Here is a 12,152-nt window from a genome sequence, read left to right as displayed (position 1 = left end):
ACATTTTTATATAAAAGTGTCACATGAAAGGCTGTTGGATGAAAAAATTATTGTATTGTGGAGTGCCTGGAAAAAATCACTTAGGCATTATTTTAATCCTTGGCAGTAACTATTCCAGTGTATACTGTTTGTTTAAGAAATCTAGAACACCGTTCCTGAAATTACTTTCTTACGACTCCGGGTACAGAGCCAAGTACAGGGAATCTGTGTATGGGTGAGTAGATAGAGGCTGTCCCCTGTGGGACAGTAAGACCATGTAAGGATGCACAGTGATTCTAACCATTTTACCTGGAATTTAATTCAGACCACGTTGGCTTAGCAGTGGCATAAACCTGTAACCAAAGCAAGAAAACCTAAAGGTCAACAGTCATGAGCTGATTTTCCTTATACCCCAACAATATGCACTGACAGTGAGTTCTCTCTCTTCATCTTCCCAGGCTCCTTAGATTGGTTGAAAGGTGTTAAACGTGCCACTCTTTCAGGGCTTTCATCTTTATGGCAACTGTTATGCTGCTGTCCTGGTGCAATTATGGTTATGTCTGGGATAAAACAAAGAAGAGCAGGGAAGGAAAGAACCTGGAAAAGCCTGAGGACACCCACATGAGACAAGTGGAAAACACATTTTGTGGGGATGAGGTGTAAATCGAAGACGTTAGAAATATTCAACAGCAAATTTTGTCCTTTCATAGAATCATAGAATCATAGAATCGATTGGGTTGGAAAAGACCTCCGAGATCATCGAGTCCAACCCTTGGTCCAAATCCAGTCCATTTACTAGATCATGGCACTCAGTGGCAAAAGTATTCAAGTGGCAAAAGTATTTTGGTGCTTAATTTTATGTTTAGTCTTGTACCCCACTACAGAAATAAAAGTTTAAAGAGAGATCTCCTGCCTGACAACAGAAACAGATTGAGAATTTTGAGCCTTGATATGTCCTTAGTGGAAAACAAGTGCCAGCAAGAAACAAAACCATCCCTTTAATAGAGAAATTGGTGGCACAGGTCACCCTCTACTTTGACAAGTCCTTTTCTCTTGTGTCATTTGTTGGTTTGGCTGTTATCTGTAGAAATGATCAAGGAGACTGATATGTCATTGCAGAGCAGGAGAGAGGTTGCACATGAAGCATGTCTTCTGTGCTGTCTTTAATTTAACCTTCCCTGCTGCTTTTCCAGGCTGGTGGCCTTTCTACACAGAATTAGCTGCAGGCAGTGCCTTCAGAGAAGCCAGGTTAGCGTGACAGCTTGGCTAGAGCAAAAGTCTTGAAAGATTGCAGAACTGAAATGAATAATGAGAACAATGAAAACACTGATGAAGGAAGAATTTTTGATAGTGGTAGATGGAAAACAGTCACATGCAAATAGAGGAAGGCAATCATAAAAATGTCAGTAAAATTCAAGTGGAGGAGGACACAGTCTTTCAATGTTTAAAAGGACCTTCTTTATACATGTGACAGTTCTGGATGCGTGAGCTGGTCTCATGCAGTTATATACTTTTCCCAGGAAACCTTTAAGCTATTTTAATGTCACATATCTGTTTTTGTGGTGCTTAGGCAGCCTGTTAATGATGGTATCAAGGAAATATGAAGTGGCTGACAAAATGGCCAAACATCATACTACATTGTGTTTGTCATAACCTGTCCAGGTCTGTTTTTAATTCAAGAATATTTAGTTACCAGTTGCTATAGTGAAGACACACAGATTTGAAGAGGAATCAGCCTCTTTCCTACCTCCTAATGCAATTGTTCCCAAGGGAAGAGGGAGAAAATACAGAGAGCCCCTTATTTCAAATATTCCTCTTCTGGGGCAGTCTTTTCCAAGAATTTTAAAGTCATCTCATTTATCTCTATAACCCCAGTTTCACCTTTTTCTTGAATCCTTATTGAATAATGATGGCTAATTCTTATTTGTCATTTCTATATTCTATTTATCACATCTATTTAAGTGCCTTACAATGAATGTCAGTATGGCTCTTCTTATCTTACAGTAGGAAAGGTGGGGCTCAAAGAGGCAAAATAATCTTGACAACCCTGTGTTCCTATTCATTCTGGGCCCTTTGATCCACCTGAATGGAAGTTTCTTCTAGGAAATGTTCAGGGGCTGTTTGTCCATTGTATCAGAGGAGTTGGGGAAAAAGCTCCCTCACCCCTTCTCTCCTGCTCATCAGAAGCAGCCACCTGATACGTTGCAAATTGTGGTCTCTTTGGAGGCAGCTCAGGTTACATGTTGTCCTCGTAAATTTTCTTATAAAAGTGACACTGACAAAGGTGAAAATGTTTAAGAGGTGAATTGGCCCCCAAGGGATACTTCCTCTGCTGTACTTTCCTTAAATGCTGTAAGTGGAATGCTGTGGGACACTTATTTTACGTATGGGAGAAGTTATATGGCTTGAAGTTGTATGCTACTGAATTGTCTGGGTTAAGTAGCATCCAGCAATTTAAAGCCTTCTCTTTGCTCTCTGCGTATTTCCAGCATTTAAAGTTTCTTTCTTTTTTTCTTTTTTTTGGGGGTGGGGATGCGTGTTCTTCTTTTATTTTTTGTGGGTTTTCTTGCTTTCCTGGTGTGTCCCTGAGCCTTCAGGAGAGATAAGAAGCTTCCTTCCTGATGCAGGAGTATCATGTCCTGCTGGCTGTGGCCCACCACACTCAGTCCCTTTGCCCACTGTGTTCAGGGCTTGGCCAAGGTGAGGCTGTGACATTCCCTTGTCAATCCCTTACCTGAGAAAGTAAAGGAGGAACCACTAGTCCCAGCCCTAGAAAAAGCCACAGAGATTTCAGGCCAGGTTATTTATTTTTCTGGTGTTGCATTTTGTGCTGTGCCATTCAGGACAGAGGCAAAGTCATAGAGGCAGGAGGGTGAAAGCAGTTCTACCCTTTTTCCTGTCACAGCAACTTGTCAGGGAATCTCTAATAGCTATTTTTATTCTCGCATCGGTTGAGTCAAATCCATTCGTTTCAAAATTACTGCCCTGACATTTGAACCTTTCAGGCAGACTGCTAGTGGCAGCACCTTATTTTTCTGTTGGAAAAGGATTAAAAAAAAATCGTTGACATGTAATTAAAGGAGCCAGATAGAATGACATCCATTATTGAATAATGAGCTATAAATCCTTTGTTACAAATCACTTTAACATAGCAATGGTATGGGAGGATTCAGAGAGGACGATGACTTGTTTAGCTTAGGTACTGATCTTGTACATGGACAAAAGCTCATGAGAGTTGTTCCATTAAAGACACATCTTTACAGAGCAGACAAAATCTTGGACCAAAATGGCAAAATGGAGCAGGCAGGAGTGAGCCTCTGTATCAGTAAGACACCAAACACATCATGTGAAAACAGAAAATATCCTTAAAAATCCCCTATTTCTGTTTGCTTGCAGTGCAGTGAGCCCTGTGCAGGCACTGCCCATGTGGCTCCCCAGGCCCAGGAAATCCTTGCAGCCCAGGTGCCGGGCAGGCTCCGTGTGGGAGGTGAGCACGGAGTGATACTCTGCATGTCCTCCCTGCTGCACTTGTGCTACACCTAATCACACTACTGGAAGGAGAGGGATAAGGAGGTTAAACCTTACTTGGCCTTTTTAAACTTGCTGAGTCTCCGTCTGGATGTCTGTGTACAATTTTTTAAAGAATCAGGACTGTAGAGTTCTGGACAGGTGAACTCCATTTTACATCTACTTTTCTGAAGTATCCATCTACAAATGTGTTTTCTGTCTGTATAACTGTTGTCTCTCAGAATTCAAAATATTACTAATACATACATAGCTTCTAATTGAATACTAAGCTATAATTAATAGTTCTTTTTAATTAAAAGGAAGCTTCAATGGCCTAAGATGTCAGAATATTGAAAGTAATTAATTGTAAATTAGAAGCCACTTGTTAGGTTTAACAAAACAAAATTAAAATTGAGAAAATGGTTTTATGCTGTAAGGGGTAAGCTTTACATGGGGTAAATAGTTGTAATTATAATCTGAATTATCTTTTTATTAGTGCTAAAATATAAAATTTCTCTATTACATGAAACCTAGATAAGTTTTGGAGGCATTTTTTATACTATGGGGTTCAGCAGAGATAGGTAGGGGTTGAGACTGACATGGGATAGAAACAAATGTAGGTTAGCTGAAATTCTAGGGCAGCTCAGAGATGTTTTAACAAAGTGTGATTCTACAATGTTTTTAAGAAGAGAGGAAAAACAAATAAACGTTTTTCTTTTCTAGTAATACAGTCTGCAAAGATTTTGACATCTGTCTTTAGTGGTAACTGAAAGCTGAAGGATTTGGGAAAATTGAACTGTCTGTGTGGGTAGAATCAGAGGAATGTTCTTTAATGCCACATCCCAGGATTTGAGCTGGTTTCTGTGCAAGATGCATAAGACACAATCTTTTTTATGCTGTATGTAAAAAAAGACTGGACCTCTGGTAAAATGATTGTGATGTTCCAAAAGTTCAAAGATTTGCTCCATTTAGACCCCTTGCAATTGAGAAAACTTTTGAAATTTTTCTCTCTTACCTCTGGACAAATCCCCTTGCATCCCCCTTAATACAGGCCTGGCCCATGCTCTCTTGCTTTGACTCATTCGTGATCTGAATTAGCTCCCACTTAAGCTCCTGTATTGCTTGAAGAATCTCTATCTGTCTGGTCTGACAGGTTGCTGCTGCCACATATCAGGCATTCTCAGGGACTCTCCTCAGGATTAGAAAGGTACAAAACCTATCCAGTGCCTCTGCCTGTGAGGAAGCCCATCAGCAAGCAAGACTTGGAGACAATTTGGTTAAACATCACCGAGTCTGCTGAGACACAACTGTGTGTTTCATAGAACGTCAGCAAAGGGATTCCTCCATGCCTTTGGTAAAGAAGTGGCTGGGTGATTTTACAGTGATATATATCCAGGTGGACCTGTCTCTGGAAAATGTAATTTGATTTATGCTGTTGAGAAAAGTCAGTTTCCAAGATAGTTTTATCAGTGTATTCGTAATTCTATGGTAAGTGTAACCCCTGACATAATCTACCTACTCTCCTTCTTAGATCTTATTTTTACAGGTACATTGGAGACCAAGAAATTAGAGCTTAACTCAACAAACTAGGACAGAGCACAATGCAGTGAGCTAGTGTCACAGAATATTTGAGCATCCCACATGTCCTGGGGACAGATCAGTACAAAGCTGGTTAGAGAAGCTGTTATGTGCCTCAGCTGTTGCAGTATGTGTCAACTCATGCAAGAGGCAAAGGAAAGCAGCTAAAATGTAAAAGAATTAGTTAACTTGTAGAAACGATTTCTGGAAGAGTCAAATAGTAAGGACTATGCTAGTACTGCAAATATCTTGGGTAGTGTAGATAAAGAAGTGTGTCACCAGTGAAGTACATTAGACAGTTGGGTTGTGTTCTGACATTAGGCCGTTTCAGTTTAATTTTGTTATCTGGTCAGTTGTAGTATTCTGATGGGACTGGAGAAGATATGGTAACAGGAAGAGGGTGATATGAGAAAACCTCATGTGCTATGTTAGATTGAGTGGGTCAAATGCGTGGCGTTGTTTATAGATAAAGAAGTCTGTTCCTGTTGGTTAGCAGTTACTTTTATTAAGGAGCAGAGGAAAAGATAGTGCTGCTTCATCCCTGTTTCAATCCAGTAGAAGTCCATTCCTCATCTAAGCTTTAGTGATTGTTTATTCAATGTGACATGATGTCTTTGGGAAGAGTGACATAAAAGAGAGGAAATGACGTTTGGAGGGGAAAATGCCACTTGACCTCATGGGTTTGTCCTCCCTTAAGTTTTTCTTAAACCCCCACTTTTCTGTTTTGTCACTAGATCCTTTAATCCCTTCTCTCTCCATAAAAGTGCCAAGATGTCTCCAAGCCACTTAGACTGCAGTGCTTGTTTCCATGTTCTTACTTGGCAACTGATTCCATGAGTTCATTATTCTGACCCTGAGTGAAATAGTTTGAATTTCCGGTATACACAATTATTTTGGGTTATGACTTCTGACTTTTGAACCCCTCACCAGAATGCACCATTTAAATCTCTTCATCAGCTCTGAGTGCTGTCACTGGGTCAGCTCAGTGTCAATATTCCTCTAGCAGCATTATGCTAGTCAGAATTTCTTCCTACGTCTTCTCTTGGAACAACTGCAGCAAAATCTGGAATCTTCTGTTCAGAAGGCATGATCCTTTCACTATTATTCATGTTCTCCAGGAGTCATGGGATTGTTTACAGCATTTGAGACAGTGAGGTGCTGTATGAAAAGTGAGCTGGACTCAGTAACTAATAGTCCTTGTTCTGTATTTCATGCTCTCTGCAACTGTGCTGGGCTGCATCCTGGTCTCATCTGCAGCAATACTAGTAAGCAGCACAAGCGATTTTAGTACATGATCTGACTGCAAAAACAGGTATAACCTCAGAAAGCTGATCTGCTGTTGTTCCTCTGTGTTGTAAAAATATTCTGTATGCATTTTGTTTTCAGTTTTTAAAACATCTCCAATTTTAAAAAAATAATTAAAATATAGCAGATATTAAATACCTAGTCACTGCACATTGATATAGATCACCTAATTTATCTTATTCTTTTTTTTTCACATATTCTGCTCTGTAGCTGTAGGAAGTAATATGATATTAAAGAATGATTTTCCTTCCAGTTGCTTCATCCATTTATTGTATTGATATTGTCAAGTACTCCTGTAAAATAAACTCACACACAGCCCAGACCCGCTTAATTCAGCCAAATGCTGATCTGCCAGTATATATCTTTAGTGAAGCCTGATTTGGTGGAAAGGAGTTCAATTGAGGGTGCAAAATGGACCTACGGATGGATTCCCAGATGGAACTCTTTTGAAGTCTGTGTAAAAGCTGATAATAATCTCCTAAAATGCACTCTAAGCCAAAAAAGAGCTGAAAAGGACTTACACCACTGAAGTGGTATTTACTATTTTTTATTTCCTTCCTTAGCTTACTATCAGCCATGGGAATTTACAAGCTTTCCAACAAGACTGAAGAAGTCCAGGAAACCACAATGACAGATCCACTTGAAACAACCATTTCATGTGAGTGAGTTGAGAAAATACAAAATATTTTTTATCAGTGTCTGAAGATGTCTATTAGAAACATCACTAGTACTACAAAGTTCAGTGCAATAAAAGGAGTGTTTCTCTTGCACAGCCGGCAGACATTTGTTGGCATCAGTATTTTTTTATGTGAAGGCCACTGTAAGCAATCCAGTTCTCCCAGAAATGAGTCTAAGATTACAAATTTTGGGCACATTCTTCAAGTGATTTGTTTTTCTCTTTAAACATTAATTCATAAACAAGATAATCTGCTAAGAAAAATCTCAATGTTTTTGTGAGTTTTTTTGACTATGCAAAAGTCAATAAACATGTAAAAAGTTTGACTGTGTGAACAACATAAAGTGTTGATCAGTATAAGAAAAAACCCCCTCTTGTTCTGAATTTGTTTGGCTTGAAAATTCTTTCTTCTATTTTGGCCAGAAATAAGAGGTAGTATGAGGAAGGAAGTCTTTTTAGAAGTATGTAGGTAGCCATCAGCCAGAACCAGAAAGTTCAGAGGCACACAAAAAATGAATAGGGATAAAAAAAGGTAAGAAATTCCTTGCAGACCTCGAATAGAATAGAATAGAATAGAATAGAATAGAATAGAATAGAATAGAATAGAATAGAACAGAACAGAATATGCTGAGTTGGAAGGGATCCATAAGAATCATTAAGTCCAACACCTGGCCCTGCAGAGACCCCCTGAGAATCACACCATGTGCCCGAGAGCGTTGTCCAAACGCTTTTTGAACTCAGACAGGCTTGGTGCTGTGCCCACTTCCCTGGGGAGCCTGTTCAGTGCCCAACCACCGTCTGGGTGAAAAACTTTCTCCTGATATACAACCTAAACCTGCCCCGACTCAGCTTCGTGCCATTTCCTCGAGTCCTGTCACTGGTCACGAGAGTTACTGCAGTGAGGTCTCACTTCAGTCTTCTCCAGCTGAACAGACCAAGTGCCCTCAGCTGCTCCTCACACAGCTTCCCCTCAAGCCCTTCACCATCTTCGTTGCCCCCCTCTGGACACTCCTAAGAGCTTATTATCTTTCTTATATTGCAGTGACCAAAACTGCCACAATGTTGCAGGTGAGGCTGCCCCAGTGCAGAGCAGAGCAGGACAATCTCCTCCCTCATGTGGCTGGTGATGCTTTGCCTGATGCCCCCAGGACACGGTTGGCCCTCCTGGTTGCCAGGGCACTGCTGACTCACATTCAACTTGCCATCAACTAGGACCCCCAGGTCCCTTTCCTGGCACTTTCTCACAACCTGTGAGACAGTTGCTCATCACAATAACATGGTTATCCAGCTGTGGGCTGGACATTTTATCCAGAAGGATACTGTGAAAGACAGTATCAAAAGCTTTGTGAAGTCCAAAAAGGTTACATCTACTGGCTTTCTTAGATCCACTAGGTGGGCTACCCTGTCATAGAAGGAATCAGGTTTGACAAGCAGGACTTCTTCATGTGTGACCCATGACTGTGTTGTCCACTAGGTGTTTTTAATATCTCCCAGAATAATCTTCTCCATAACTTTACCAGGCACTGAAGTGAGACTGACAGGCCTGTAGTTTCTGGGGTCCTCCTTCTTGCCCTTCTTGAAAACTGGGACAACATTCAGCAGCTTCCAGTCAGCTGGGACCTCTCTGGATTCCCAAGACTGCTCAAAAATCATTTAGAGAGGCTTTGCAATTACATTATCCATCTCTTTGAGGATTCTGGGAGGAATTCGATTATGCCCCATAAGGATCCAGCTGGAGCAGCAGATCCTGCGCAAGTTCAGGGTCAGCTGGAAGTTGATCTCTCTTGCAGTCATGGTCCTCCAGCTCAGGGCACTGAGACCCCCTTGGTCCATCACGCGTGTTGAAGACAGAGGCAAAGAAAGCATTAAACATCTCTGCCTTGTCTCTGTCCCTGTTTGTGAGGTGACCATCCTCATCCTGGAACGGGACGATATTTCTATACTGCCTATTGCCATTAGTGTATTTGGGAAAGCTCTTTTTATTATCCCTCATGTTTCTGGCCAGCTTCAACTCTAGCTGAGCTTTGGCCACATAAATTTTCTCCCTACAGTGGCAAGCAGCATCTCTGAAGTCTTCCCATGTCACTTGACCTTGCTTCCATTGGGCACACACTTTTCTCTTTCAATAATCCAATGTATCTCATCTTTGTATTGTAAACTTGCTGATTCTCATGACAGTGACATTTCTGCTCCTTATCGATTCTATAGGAAGTGTTCAGAGCCTGGCTTGGAGAAAGAGTGCCCTTTTGTGCAACTTCCACTGCACTGTAATGTGGTCTCATCCAGTGATGGAAGTACTGGCCTCCGGTGGTTTGGGTGTTACTGAGAGCACAACATACTTGAGGCACTCAACTGTCACATTTCTGATGGGTTGTGGTGAGCTGGGAAGAGAGAATCAGACATGGTGTGTGAAGGGGCCTCACAGTGATGTGTGAAGGGACGTGGCTGGACAGTTTTGTGCATGTGCACCCATCACCTAACCAGGTGGTTGGCTAGAAATACCTCAGAAAAAACTGCCCATGTCAACCTCCAAATTTTTCTGCTCTAGAGACCTACCTCACAGTATTCCTCCACCTACACCAGAAACTCAAAGCTCTTCTCTGCCCCATTCTCACTGTCCATCTTCCCACAACCCTTCTCATCCTGGTGGGCCAGGGAGGGAGTGGAGTACACTGTGTTAGTCCTGCTCTGGGCTCAGAGCCAGCTCAGAAAAACAATTTGTGCACCTATTGAGACTGGGCAGTAGAGGTGTTCTAGGCAAGCAAAATCATCCTCTCCTTTCAATTTCTATACAAAATTCTGGGGCAGAAAACCTTTCAATGTGGCAGTTTGGTGCAGAGATGTAATCAGCATCTTTATTTGTCCCACAAACTATTATTATGGGTTGAGATGGAGAAAGATGTTTGTCAGAGTGATTCTCAGATCCCAAGCTGAGCTTTCAAAGCAAGCAAAGTAAAATAGATTGAGCACAATTTATGTGTAAATAAGTAAGATACAAACAGTGTGGAATCTCAAGTGTAATACTAGTGGGAATAACCAAACTACTGTAGTTAGTGAGGTACTGCTGTATATCTGAGCATGTGGATTTTAGATTGCTTTTGGAAAATACTCTGTCAGCTATGCTATACTTTTTTTCCCCCCCGTGGTTTGCTGAGTCCTCTGCTTAGTCTACTTTAGGTCTCATAAATGGAAGTTTCTTTGACTGCTGCCTGCAGGTTATAACAGTATCACACGAAGCCAACATATGGACAGTGATGTTTTTTGTAGAGCTTCATCCCAAGTATGTTTTTTGGAGTAGAGCTTCATTTAGAACAATTTTTTGGTGCAAATGAAGGCATATGGGCCCACACTCTCTAAACCATGAGCTGGCTCTTCCAAGAGGCTTTTTTTGTTGGATTCCACAGCATGGTTTGTAGTATGCTCACAACCAAGAGCTATTAATTTAATAGGATTGAGATTGTTTCCCATAACACAGTACTCCACTGCTTCCTTGTAAAAAATAATCGTGTGACTTTTTTTGTAGGTTACATGCAGTCCTCAGGATTTTGTGATTTCATTGGAAGATGCCTACAATTATCAACTAACTTCAGGCTTAATTAGCTGATTATCTTGTCTTGTAACTCTGCCTACCCTTTAAAGTTTCAGTTTTTTTTCCCAAATGTTTCCCAGACTGTCATTTTGTACTTATTTAAATTTTGTGGATGCTTGGTGGTGAATTCTTCTTGGTTTTGAATCTAGTCCAAATAACTATGCCTATATAGAACCTAGTTTGCCCTGTATAAAAGATTGTACTGACACCAATGTAAAGCAAGGAAATGGCTTGCAGGCCACAGCATAATAAATTAATCAGATTTAGTCATCCTCCTGGGACACAGAGGAGTCAGCTCAGGTCAAGACACTTCTGGGAAAACTAGATAGTTGGTAAATGTATTACCAGCTGACTATCAAAGTCCCTGTACCATACCAGGAAATATCCCTGCCTTGGGCAATGCTTCCCTTCCTGCAATGGCAGAAGAAAACCCAGTGTTTTACAACTTTTTCTCCTTCTTTCTATTCCTTGCAACTAGTTCTGGCAAGCCAAACAAATTTTTTCTCCATGCCATTCTCTGTATTTGTGGGCTAACAACATAGCTTTTTACTAGATGCAATACTATTCACAATGTAACATGCAGCCTTTTTATATTCTAGTAGACAAGAGGCAGAGCTACCTCATGATTTTTAAAAATTTGTTTATTTAATCATCGTTTCCTCTTTTCTGAAATGGGGTCCAGATTGTCATTTCAGAATAAAGCAGGAACATCTCCTTTCACTGCACCACATTCTACTATGATATGCAGAATTAAAGTGCTCCCACCTGAGTAAAGATTATATAGTTTGTTGCCTAATGGGATGTGAAACCAAACCACCATCTGTTCTCATCAATATCTCTTCCTTTTCATAGTGGTAGTTGAGGGGACACTCGAAATTCCCTGTTGGGCCTGAGCACTGATGCCTCAAGGTATAGACGTTTCTTAATCTGAAGCAGCTCCTGTTAATCTTAACAGCTTCTTTTTATTTTGATAGGCGGAGCTGATCAGCAGATCCACAATCCTTTTATTTTGTTTTTATAAGTAACTACTCCCCAAATAAAACATAAATTGTTTCTATCTTAGACTTTTTAATATCATCTTATTTTAGATGTCTCTGGATATGCCACAAACAGGGATGGCCTTGGTGATTTGTCCATGACCTCACCAGGATGAATTTAGTAAGGAGTCTATTAGTTACCTCTTCTTCCCTTCCATCTGCCTGTGCCTATCAGCACTTCCCAGTAGCACTTGTCCTGTTGAATATCACAGGTGGATCCAGGTCTGATCTAATGATTTGCATCCATTATTTATGCCTTTGAAGCTTTGGACAGTAACCTCATTCCAATGTGTTCTCTTTATCTCATGTGTACCTGTGTGTCCGAGGTGTAGCACCGTCCAGAGATTTGAGATGAATGGAGTTGGTGGGAGGGGAACTGTCTGGAAATGTTCCAGTGATGCCAAGGTCTACAAACACAGATCTGTTGAGGCTGAAATGTTTGGCATTACATGCATTTTTGCTGAATTACTACCACTTTGCT

At 40.8% G+C, this 12,152-nt stretch overlaps 1 long non-coding RNA gene across 7 annotated transcripts in view; it reads left to right on the top strand.

Moving 5' to 3' along the window:
- The window catches only part of LOC108500949, a 199,972-nt gene that overhangs the window by 18,038 nt on the left and 169,782 nt on the right, over nucleotides 1-12,152 (top strand). For 5 of the 7 annotated variants that reach the window (XR_001876085.1, XR_001876084.1, XR_001876087.1 and 2 more), the window contains exon 5: nucleotides 6,933-7,027. The exons of the other annotated variants lie outside the window; for them this stretch is intronic. This is a non-coding gene — a long non-coding RNA (uncharacterized LOC108500949). The remainder of the gene's footprint in view (nucleotides 1-6,932; nucleotides 7,028-12,152) is intronic. 7 annotated transcript variants of the gene reach the window in all.

The sequence above is a fragment of the Lepidothrix coronata genome, unplaced genomic scaffold, assembly GCF_001604755.1.
Source record: "Lepidothrix coronata isolate B3197 unplaced genomic scaffold, Lepidothrix_coronata-1.0 Scaffold97, whole genome shotgun sequence".
Taxonomy (NCBI): Eukaryota; Metazoa; Chordata; class Aves; order Passeriformes; family Pipridae; genus Lepidothrix; species Lepidothrix coronata.
This window is presented reverse-complemented; position numbering and strand designations above follow the sequence as displayed.